The 9,630-nt window shown below is 56.8% G+C and overlaps 1 long non-coding RNA gene across 1 annotated transcript in view; it reads right to left on the reverse strand.

The window, feature by feature from the left end:
* Positions 1-5,694: 5,694 nt before the first annotated feature.
* Positions 5,695-9,630, reverse strand: part of LOC135313261 (uncharacterized) — a 7,517-nt gene continuing 3,581 nt past the window's right edge. The window contains exon 2 of the long non-coding RNA XR_010372878.1: positions 5,695-5,901. This is a non-coding gene — a long non-coding RNA (uncharacterized LOC135313261). The remainder of the gene's footprint in view (positions 5,902-9,630) is intronic.

The raw sequence follows: 9,630 nt of genomic DNA on the forward strand, positions 1-9,630 counted from the left end.
CCTTTCACCCGCCTCGCTTCCCCGGCAGCGCTCTCCCGCTTCAGGCGGCTGGTGGCTCAGTGCAGAAGCTGATTAGGTAACAACAGAGCACCTTCCCTCCCTGTTTCCTCTCAATGCGCTTGGGCCACGGCTTTTGAAGGAGCCCAGCCCTGCCACTATCCAGCCATTATAAGGGGATGTATGGGGCTTTATCCGGAAAAAGCTCAGCCTTGCCCCAGGCTTCATCAATCATTTAGACCGGTTCAAATCCCCTTCATCGCGTTCCGCCTCATTAAACCTATCAAGGGGGACTGAAGAGAGTTTGTATAGGTCCAGAATGCCTGTACACTCCTTCTCGCTATCTCAGATAGCGCGGATGGAATAGAAAAAAAATGCGGAAGAAAAAGGCAAAGAATCAACTAAAAGGAATTTCGCTGCCCTGCCTGCTGCCTCCGCCCATGAGCCTGGCCGGGCGTTCCCTCCGACCGCGGCTTGAGGAGCCCCTTCACACCCCCCTTGGGCTCCCGGCCCCGCGGGGGCACCCCGCACCCCCCCGGACCCTCTGGCCGGACCCGCGGTGCGAAGGCCGGGGCGGCGCTCTCTGCCACTGCCCCCCGGCCCCCTACTCCCCTGCCCCCCTACCCCCCCATCCCTCTGCCCCTTTGCGGGCGGGAGAGGGGGCCGGCCGGGGGGGAGCAGCCCTGCCAGCGGGGATTCAATGGGCCGGCTGCCATTGGGTCCCGTCCCTGCCTTTTTGAAATAGACGTGTTATTTTATCCCCTGGGAGAGGAGGATAAATTAGCCCCGATAAAACGTTGCTGGTTGATACGTATCGTTATAGTTTTATACTGACGGCGTCGATCGCCAACCCCCGCCGCGGGCTGGCCGGGGATGCGGCGGGGCCGGGCGCTCCGTCGGGGCTGCGCTTCGGTCCCCGCCCGGCGCCGCCGCGCCCCGAGCTGGGCTCCAAAATGCTGACTATTTGCATTTAAAACAAAGAGGAGCGGCTGCGTTATCGCCGATCCATCCTGATATTAATAGTCACGAAACCCGGAGTGATTACCGAAAGGGAACGTGTTAAATGCCGGGAGCCTGGGTAGGGTTGGGGCTAAAAAAAAGGAAAAAAAGAACAGAAAAGAAAGAAATAAACAAAAAATCCAAACAAAAAAAAAGGGGGGTGGGTGGGTGCAATGCACTGAATCCAAGTCTGTATTTTAACTTTTTTAATAACGATTTTTCCTGTGCTGTAAGCTTGCACCGAATCCTGGAGGAATTGCTAAATCAGATTAAGGTTATATTTTGCAACAGACTGGATGGAGCAATAAAGGAGAAAGCGCGGAAATGGGACTTCACCCATCAATTAGATCTCTATTAGCAGCCAATGCAGGCTTCACCACAGGAAATGTCACGTCCCGGCAGAAGCAGAGCCTTTCACTTTCCCCTGAAATTAAACAATTCTTCATGCTCGCAGACCCCGGGCGAGCCGAGCCTTTGTTCGCCCTGGCGCAGAGGGTGCGCGTCCCGCCAGCACCTGCTCGCTGCCTGCGCCGGGAGCCGCGGCCGGGCCACCGCCTGCACAGGTTGCCCCAACACCTGCGCTGCTCGCCCGCCTGCCCAGCGCCCAGGAAACGGCGGCCTTAAAAGGCTCGATTAATATTAAAGGGGTTATTCCAGTCATAAACGGGCCATTACCAACACAATGGGCAATATTTTGAATAGCAGGTCGGCTCATCTGCCTCCATAGATCATATCTGCCAAAGCCGGGCCCCCCTCCCCCCGTCGCTCCCCATCCCCGGCTCCTTGGGGTTTGCGGGGCCAAACGCGGCTCTTCGCATCGGTGGCACCGTGGCTGGGTCTGGGGCCGCGGTAGGATAAAGCAGGCAGAGCCGGCCGCTCGCCGGCGTGAAGGACGGGGCTCCTCTCCGCGGCGTGGAGCCGAGGGCCGGGGGAGCTCGGCTGCGCCCGGCGGGGCGTGCCTGGTGCTGCTCCCCCCTCTCCTCCCTCCGGCACCGCAACCAGGCGAGCCACCGGCTGCGGGGAGCATCCTGCGGGGAAGGGCAGGGGGCTCTTCCCGCACACGTCCCCCCGCCACTCCTTCCCCGCTTCCCGCTCAGAGAAAAGAAAGAAGAAAAGAAAGAAGAAAAGAGAAGAAGAAAAGCCCTTGAATTTGCCCATAAGCGAGAAAGGTGCAACAGGAAAGGAATGGCCAAGCAGGGGGAAGTTGCAGTGGGGATAAAGGGAGCTCTGTTGCCCCGGTCCTCGTTGTTCTTGCCGCTGCTCCATTCAGGCACCGAATTCAAATGGATATTTTACAGCTCAGCCCAGCTGAACAGGGGCTCAATGCCTGAAAGCTGCCGAGCTGCCTCCGCGGACATGCTCAGGGCCCGATATTATAATTTTCATAATGCGCTTTTATGTAGCTCCAGCCTCCTCCGGTGAGGAGCCCGCAGAGCGGCTGAAAGGGGCTTTGAGAGACCGGGGAGCGGGGCTGCAGCGAGCTGCCAGCCCCCCGCCGGCGTGAGTGGCATCGCCTGCCCCGGCCGCGGGCGCCTCCCGCCCTCCCTCCCTCCTTCCTTCTCCCGGTCCCGGTCCCGGTCCTGCCACACTTCCCCGCCCGCCGGGCTGCGGCCCACCGGCCCGGCCCCAGCGTGGCGCCGTCCGGGTGTGCCCTGCCCTGATGTGCCCGGACCGGTGTGCCCCTTCCGTCCCCGCCGGCCAGCCCAAGGGCACCGGGACAAAGCTCTGTCCCAGCCCGGGCCGCTAGCGAGGCCCTGTCCCGAGGCAGTGTCCGGCTACCCCGGCCCCACCCGGGAAAAAGGCAAGGAAAGGGGGATTCTCCCCCTCAGACAGGCCTTGAGCTCGAGTGGGCCCGAAAGCCACCCTTACATCTGGCCGGAGGGAGGGGGGCTAAACAGCAAGTAGCCAGGGGATTATGTGCATGGCTAGAAGTCGGGTCGACTGGAAAATCCGTGACTGTGTATTTATCACCCTGGGTAAGCCATCCTCTGCTGAGGGGGGTGCCCGGCTGAATCGTTAACCGGCTGGTGCCAGTGGCTGAGAATGACATTCAAAAGGTTATTGATTTCCCTTCAGGGCAGAGCGACACGGCTCCGCCGAAGCCCGCAGGCCCCCGCCCCGCTCAGCAGGTGCGGGAGTCGCCCTCGCCCTGTGAAAACATCCAGGGTCCCCCCGTGGAGGTGTTCATCCAGCCCCTTCCCTCTGGGAGGCACCGAGGAGCCGTGGCTGAAGAGACAGTCACTGACGAAGGGCCTAAGTAGGTATTCCTAAGGTCACTCCAGGTGTGTCCTCAAATATTTGCCTGATAGACTGAAGGAGGGGAAATTTTAAAAAGGGGGAGGAAAAAATAGAAAAAAAAGATACAAAAAGAAAAAAGAGCCGGAGAAAGCAGGGGCGGCGGAGGGGCGGCCCCGGGCTGCCGGGAGGGCTCTGGCCCCGCATCTCCCCGCCGGCGGCCCGACAGGGAGCAGGAGCGGGCGGCCCCGCGGGGCTTCCCGCAGGGACAAAGCAAGCAAGGAGGCAAGGAAGAAATCCTTTTACCTGTTTATAGCGTGACGTTTGAGGTTTAGCACGGAGCAGAAGACTCCCTAGGAATCGAATTACTATTTTTATCGTGCTATTTATAACTCCAACCCCAATATGAGTGGCTTGTCCCCAAAATCTCGTGTTACTACTGCCGCGTGTCTCTAGCTAAGCTCCTGCTGCGGAGTTATAAACACGCAGAGGTGGTTTTTAAGCAGCACAAGTCCGGAGACGTGTTCTCTCTCTGCTGAGGTGCCCCAAACCGCCCGCAGCCCCACTGCAGCTCCGGGAGGGCTGCCTGGGGGCTTTGGTTTGGTGCCCGCACTGTTCCCATCCCGCCACTGGCTCCGCACACGGATCGGCTGCGCCCCGGTGCCCGCTCGGCTTCGCGGCAGCTGCGGCTCCGGGCACCGCTGCGGAGCATCGTTCCCTCCCTCCCTCCAGCCCTCCGGCTCTGCAGAAGAGATGGAAGAAGGGCAGACAGCAAACATGTCTTCGCTTGAGGGGAGGGGGGGAAAAAAAGCCAACTTTTTTTTTAAATCTCGTTCAGGTGGAATTTCACCCAAAATCCGCCTCAGGGAGGGGAACTAGTCGCAGCCTCGAAATTTGCACGGCGTGAAACGCTCTGCTTCACGCCCACGGAGCCCGTGGGAAGAAGCGACGAGTGGCCACGAGCTGCTTTAACCCATTCCCTCCGCCTTTCCACGTGGTCCTTTGCAAAGAGGCAGAAAGGTTGTCGGGCAGCTGGGCCACCTCCTTCCCCCCTTGCCCCGGTTGTCCCCCCAAGGGGCAGCCAGAGGCCGGGTACCCCGCCTGCGCCCTGCAGGAGGGTCCGGGTGCTCCGGGAGGGCGGCTGTGCCCGCCGCAACGCGGATGCTGCCGTTTCTGGGTTGTTTTAGCTGGGAACTGCGCTCACGTTACAAATGCAATTAATAGTAAAAGCAGCCTTTATCCGAGGAGCGGGAGGCAGCTGCACACCGCAGGTCATCCATTAGCGGGGAGTGTTCAGCACTTAGCAGGGCTGTCGTGTTCAAGGCGAGGGGAGGAAAGGCAAAAGCTAATGCCTTATCTCCGGTCCTCCTCCCTCCACCACCCTCCTCTGCCCGGGCCTGGGACCGGTTTGCGGCAGTCTGACCCGAGGCACAGGGCGGGCTGGGCGCCCGCAGAGCGCGGGGACCCGGTGGGCCGCCCCGCGGGAGCAAATCCCCGGGAAACTGGAGGAGTTCAGGCCCCCCAGACATACATCCTTCTCGCCTGCCCTCTTCCCAGAAGGGTCCTTCGTTTCGCTTCGTAGCGATGGGCAAGGGCCGGCGAGGAATGGGCCACCCCGGGTCCCAGCCGTGGGAAAGAGGCTCCGTGCCTCAGTTTCCCCACCCTGCAGAGCCAGGCCAATGTTCTTAGCTGACTTTCCGAAACACCTCCAGCCCAAGCCCTGTTGCTGGTGACACTAAAGATGTTCCACACGTCCGCGGGCCACCCTTACGATATGAGCTGCCCGTCCCAGTCCCGCCCGGACGTGTGGAGCATCTGATGGGCTGGCCCGAGGACAGGCTCTCCCCTGCGAGGTATTCCTCCTCCCTCCGGCCGGGAGCTGTTGGACCGAGCGGGCAGAAACCCACCCCACGGCAGGGTTCTGCCAGCTGTGGCAGGTTGGCAGGTTCCACCGAGGGCTCCGCCCGAGACTTTTAGGGCTTCTTCCGCCCCCCCTCCCCCCCCCCGCCCCGTTCAGATGAAAAAACATTCTCCAAGGTCAAGAATACACTGGGCGAATCCAACAGGTCCGGCTAAAACCTCGCTCGGGCCGCTCGCCCATCACTGCACGGAGCAAAATACCTCGTGGGCAGAGTGGTGAGCTGCACCTACCATCTGCTTAAACCTCGGGATAAGAAGAAATAACCTATTGATTTAGTCGCTACAAGAAGGGGAGGGGGGCGGACACAATAAAACCCAAAAAAACCAACAAAACCCATCCCAATACAACCCTTTTCTGTACTCTGGAAGAGAGGGGGGGGGGGGGGGAAAAGCACCTCTTCGTAGCTCAGTGGGGAAAAAGGTCAAGTTACTATTGACAAGTATGTAAAGACATCTTCTAACCATGGGAAAACATGTATAAATTGTTTCGACTCACTGCATTCAAAACCAATGGAAGTGAATTACAAAACTGCACTTCTTGCATTGTTGGACTGAAAGGATATCTATTTATCATCTTATAAGACAGCTCGAACGATCTTTATCTGCTTTGCCCACTTTCTGACCCAAATTCAGGGTTTTTATGGAAAATTGCAGTCAGTTTGATTGATGAAATCCAAAGATGTCTAAAATGGCACCAAAGATCTCCAACTGTGCAGACTCCAACCGAGGGCTTCAATGTTGGCATTGTTCCTACGAAAAAAAGTTGAGAAAACGAGCAAAAGTTAGGGAATTTCTGTTTAAAAACTTCAAATTTCAATGAGGATCCCGAACCTATTATCCCTATTCATGGGGCGAACTGTGTGAACATAAAAGTATTTCCCACACATTGCAAAACAACAACAACAAAAAACCCCTTAGTTTTAAGCCGCGCCATAAACCTTCTTTGTAAAACGCTGAATAACCCTGTACAGAAAATAAACCTAGCCGTTCCCGTTTAGAAATCAAATAAGTTTAAATGGTATAAATGGGCAGCTCACGAGAAGAAGCGCTTAAAGACAGTGTGAAAAAAACATATGTATTTCATCCCTGCCACCGAAATGAAAGACAGCCTTAATTTAAAATTCGGAGAAGGATATTTTCAACCCGGTACGCGTCTGCCGAGGATCGCGGCCAGGGTTTCGAGGAGGGAGTTCGGCGGGAGAAGCTCTTTCCCAGCCCTCCTCGTAGGCGGAAGGTAAACCGGTGCCTGCCAGGATTTAGCGCCGGGGGCTCCGCAGGTAGAGGAGCGCTGGCTGCCCCCCGGGCCAGCCCCGGACCCACTCGGGACGTGGGCGCAGAGCAGAGACCCGGCGCTCCTCGGCCACGGATGTGTGCGTTAGCGGCTCCCCGTCTCGTTTGGAGCCACGCATTATTGTGGAATATTGTCACCTGCCTAATTGTGCTAAATGGCCACCTCCTATTATTAATAATAGCTGGAACGTGGCTCCTAGACACGTTACTGAGGCCGGGAAGCTGATGAATGAAACCCCTACTAGGGAAAATCTTGGTAGCTGTCTTCTGCCGCATTACCCAAGGGGGCCGACTATAAATCTTCCTTCATTTTAACCACGTTTACCCTCATACTCCTCCAGGCTAGGGATGCTGTGTTAAGATTGCACTGATGTGCCAATGCTTTGGACCAGCTGCTCCTAAATACAGACAAGTCCTTGTCAATTAAGCCATTGAGGAGCAGGGCCTGGGAGCTCTGGGGCATTTTAGCAGGCAGCAGTGTGCAGCCCCAACAATTAGCATCCATTTTGAAGGGACCTCCAGGGCACAACTGCACAGGCAGGGAAGAATCAAAACACCAGGCAACTTCAATTCTGAAAACCGGTCACATAATGATACTGAACAGACCGGCCTAGGAGAAGTGAGCCAATCTTTCTTGGGAAGGACATTTACCCGCTCCCCCAGCCAAGCTGCAGGGCCGAGGCACGCCGCGAACCGCGGAGTCAGAGGAGATAAATGAACACATTCATTTGCCTGTGTGAGCCGAAGTTTCCTTTGGCGGTTCTTCTTTGTAACTCGGTGTCACCTCAAGCAGCTGGTGGCATGCAATGCTCCCATGATCCTGGCCTTTGGCCCAGGCGGAGCTGGACAAGGCAGCCCGCTCCAAGGAGAAGAGCTGCGATGTCTCAGGTCAGAAAGGCCACGCTACCAGTGGGACAGGCAGAGCGCTAGGAGTTCAGCTAAACAAAACCCCGAGGGGATGAGGGAGCCTGGGGCGTCATTAGCGAAGGTGTTTGCTTAAGTCATTAGGAAGCCCGGTAGCTAGGGGAAAAAAAGGCTTGTTCCACAAGGCCCCTCCCCAGAATGGCAGGGCTGGAAATGCGGAGGATATCACAGCGCAAGACTATGTGACCCTACCAAGTTCAACAACAGAGCAAACAGCACATGCCATTAGGGGCGGCAGTCAACCGGGAGGGAACAAAGAGAGGAGGGCACCGGCAAAAATGTCCCGGTATTAAATATGGAAAAGTATGGGGACAAGGGCAGGGGTCAATGAAAGTCAACAAGAGAGCAGGCTTAATGATAGAAAGAATTTAATATCAAAAATACATAAATCTGCGTGGGAGGCAGCCCCAGAATAGGCAGAAAGGAAGGCGGCCTTGGAGCCGACATTCACTTGGTAATAGAGCCAGAATGGATACCGCCAGGTTGTTCACATTTAACACAAAAGTTAGTGGGGAATAAAGGGCGGAGGGCCGGCTCCTTTAATTGTGGGTCCGCAGAGAGATTTCCATATGTCACACTAAATGGATAACACCAGCCCAGCCCCGCAAGGCTGCTGCCGGGGACTCCCTTTCCCCCCCGCCCCCACCCCGTCCTTTTGGTCCCCACTATTTATTTTCCCTCCGTCCCTCCCGCTCGCCCCCGCGGAGCCCCGAGCACCGGCGGGGAGGCGATGCGGAGAAGGACGGGACGGAGCGGGAGCGGAGGCTTTCAGGGAGCCCAAGCCTCCCTGGGTCTTCCCTGCTGGCCCTCCTCGGGATGTCGCGACTCGCCGCTGGCTGTCGCGACACGAGACATAACTCCTGCCACTTTCTAACCTTAGGAAACCTTCCCAAAGGGAAAAACGGGGTCCGAGGAAAAAGGACCGCTCTCCCGGTTCAGCAGGGCGTGGGGGACCGGGCTGGGTCCGGCTCGGGGAGCGCGCGGACCTAGGGACCGAGCGAGCGGGTCTTCGTGGACCAAAAAGAGAGGGGAAAGAAAAAAAAAAAGAAAAAAAAAAAGAAAGAAAGTAAGAAAAAAACCCCGCGCCCCTGATCAATACGGCAGTGTTTCCGCGCTAGTTCAGGAGGTCAGGCGGGCGTAGACACAGCATGGAGAGTTATTTATGTCAAGTCGGGTTATTGTAAACGAAATCCAGCAAATTGCACATAAGCTCCTCGGGGCCGCCAGTAGGCTCGTGGGCAGAGGTCAGTGTCAGTCAGTCTGTCCATCCCTCTGGAGACAGTAATTGTCCGGGGGCTGACACGGCGTCGGGGGCGATAGGCGGCTCCATCCATCTCCATCCAGTTATCCCGGCGCCGGGGCCGGGGCTGCCCGCTGCTCCGCGGGTGCGTGGCACCAAGCCACGGCCGGGCTCGCTCCCGGAGCGCCACGGCGGGAATCCCACGGCTCCCACGGCCGTGCCGGGCCGGGCCGGGCCGTGCCGCGCCGTGCCCTGCCGCGGTGCTCCCCCCGCGGCGCCCCGCCATCCCCGCGCACCCCGCGCCTCGCCAGCCTCCAGCATCCAGCTCCATCGCTCCCCCATAATCCCTTTATTAATAGGGAAATTCTTCCTTTCTGACAATTTAATAGTCCAAAGTAATCATCTGCGTGACATTGCCCATCCGTCTTCTTAAAAGAGAAAACAAAGGGGATGTTTTTTTCTCTGGGCCTCTCCAGATCCTTTTCTATTTTGAGAGGGGCTCCCCACAATGGGGTCCTTATGAACCATAATGGTTATGTTTATGAAGCCAGCGATACCAGTGTATGAAGACAATTTTATGCCTAATTAGAAAATGATGTAAGCACGGGGGAGACAAAGAGGGCTTGTTTGCCGTGGCTGGGTCCCCGGCCATCACTCCTGGGCGAATATATCGCCTCTTCTGTGCCTTACGTCCACTATTTTTATAACATCTCGTCCATTAGCTCCTCAAACTGTTTATGATATCGTGGACAGTTAGTAAAACAGCTCAATTTAGCGGTGGATTAAAGCAATTTTGAAACATGTTCCGAAGGGAATCGCACGGGAGGCGAAGAGCGGCCCTCCCCGCTCCTATCCAAGGGGACTTCACCTCTGGGAAGACTCCAATAACTGCAACCCCAGCCCCACTCGATTAAGGGATAATTTTTAATATATATGCAATAAATGTTCACTTTGTTAGATTGAATGACAGACAATAATATCGGCAAATCTTCATATCCATCCATTACCAGCAAATGAGCCGCACA

This window comes from Phalacrocorax carbo, chromosome 4 (genome assembly GCF_963921805.1).
Source record: "Phalacrocorax carbo chromosome 4, bPhaCar2.1, whole genome shotgun sequence".
Taxonomy (NCBI): Eukaryota; Metazoa; Chordata; class Aves; order Suliformes; family Phalacrocoracidae; genus Phalacrocorax; species Phalacrocorax carbo.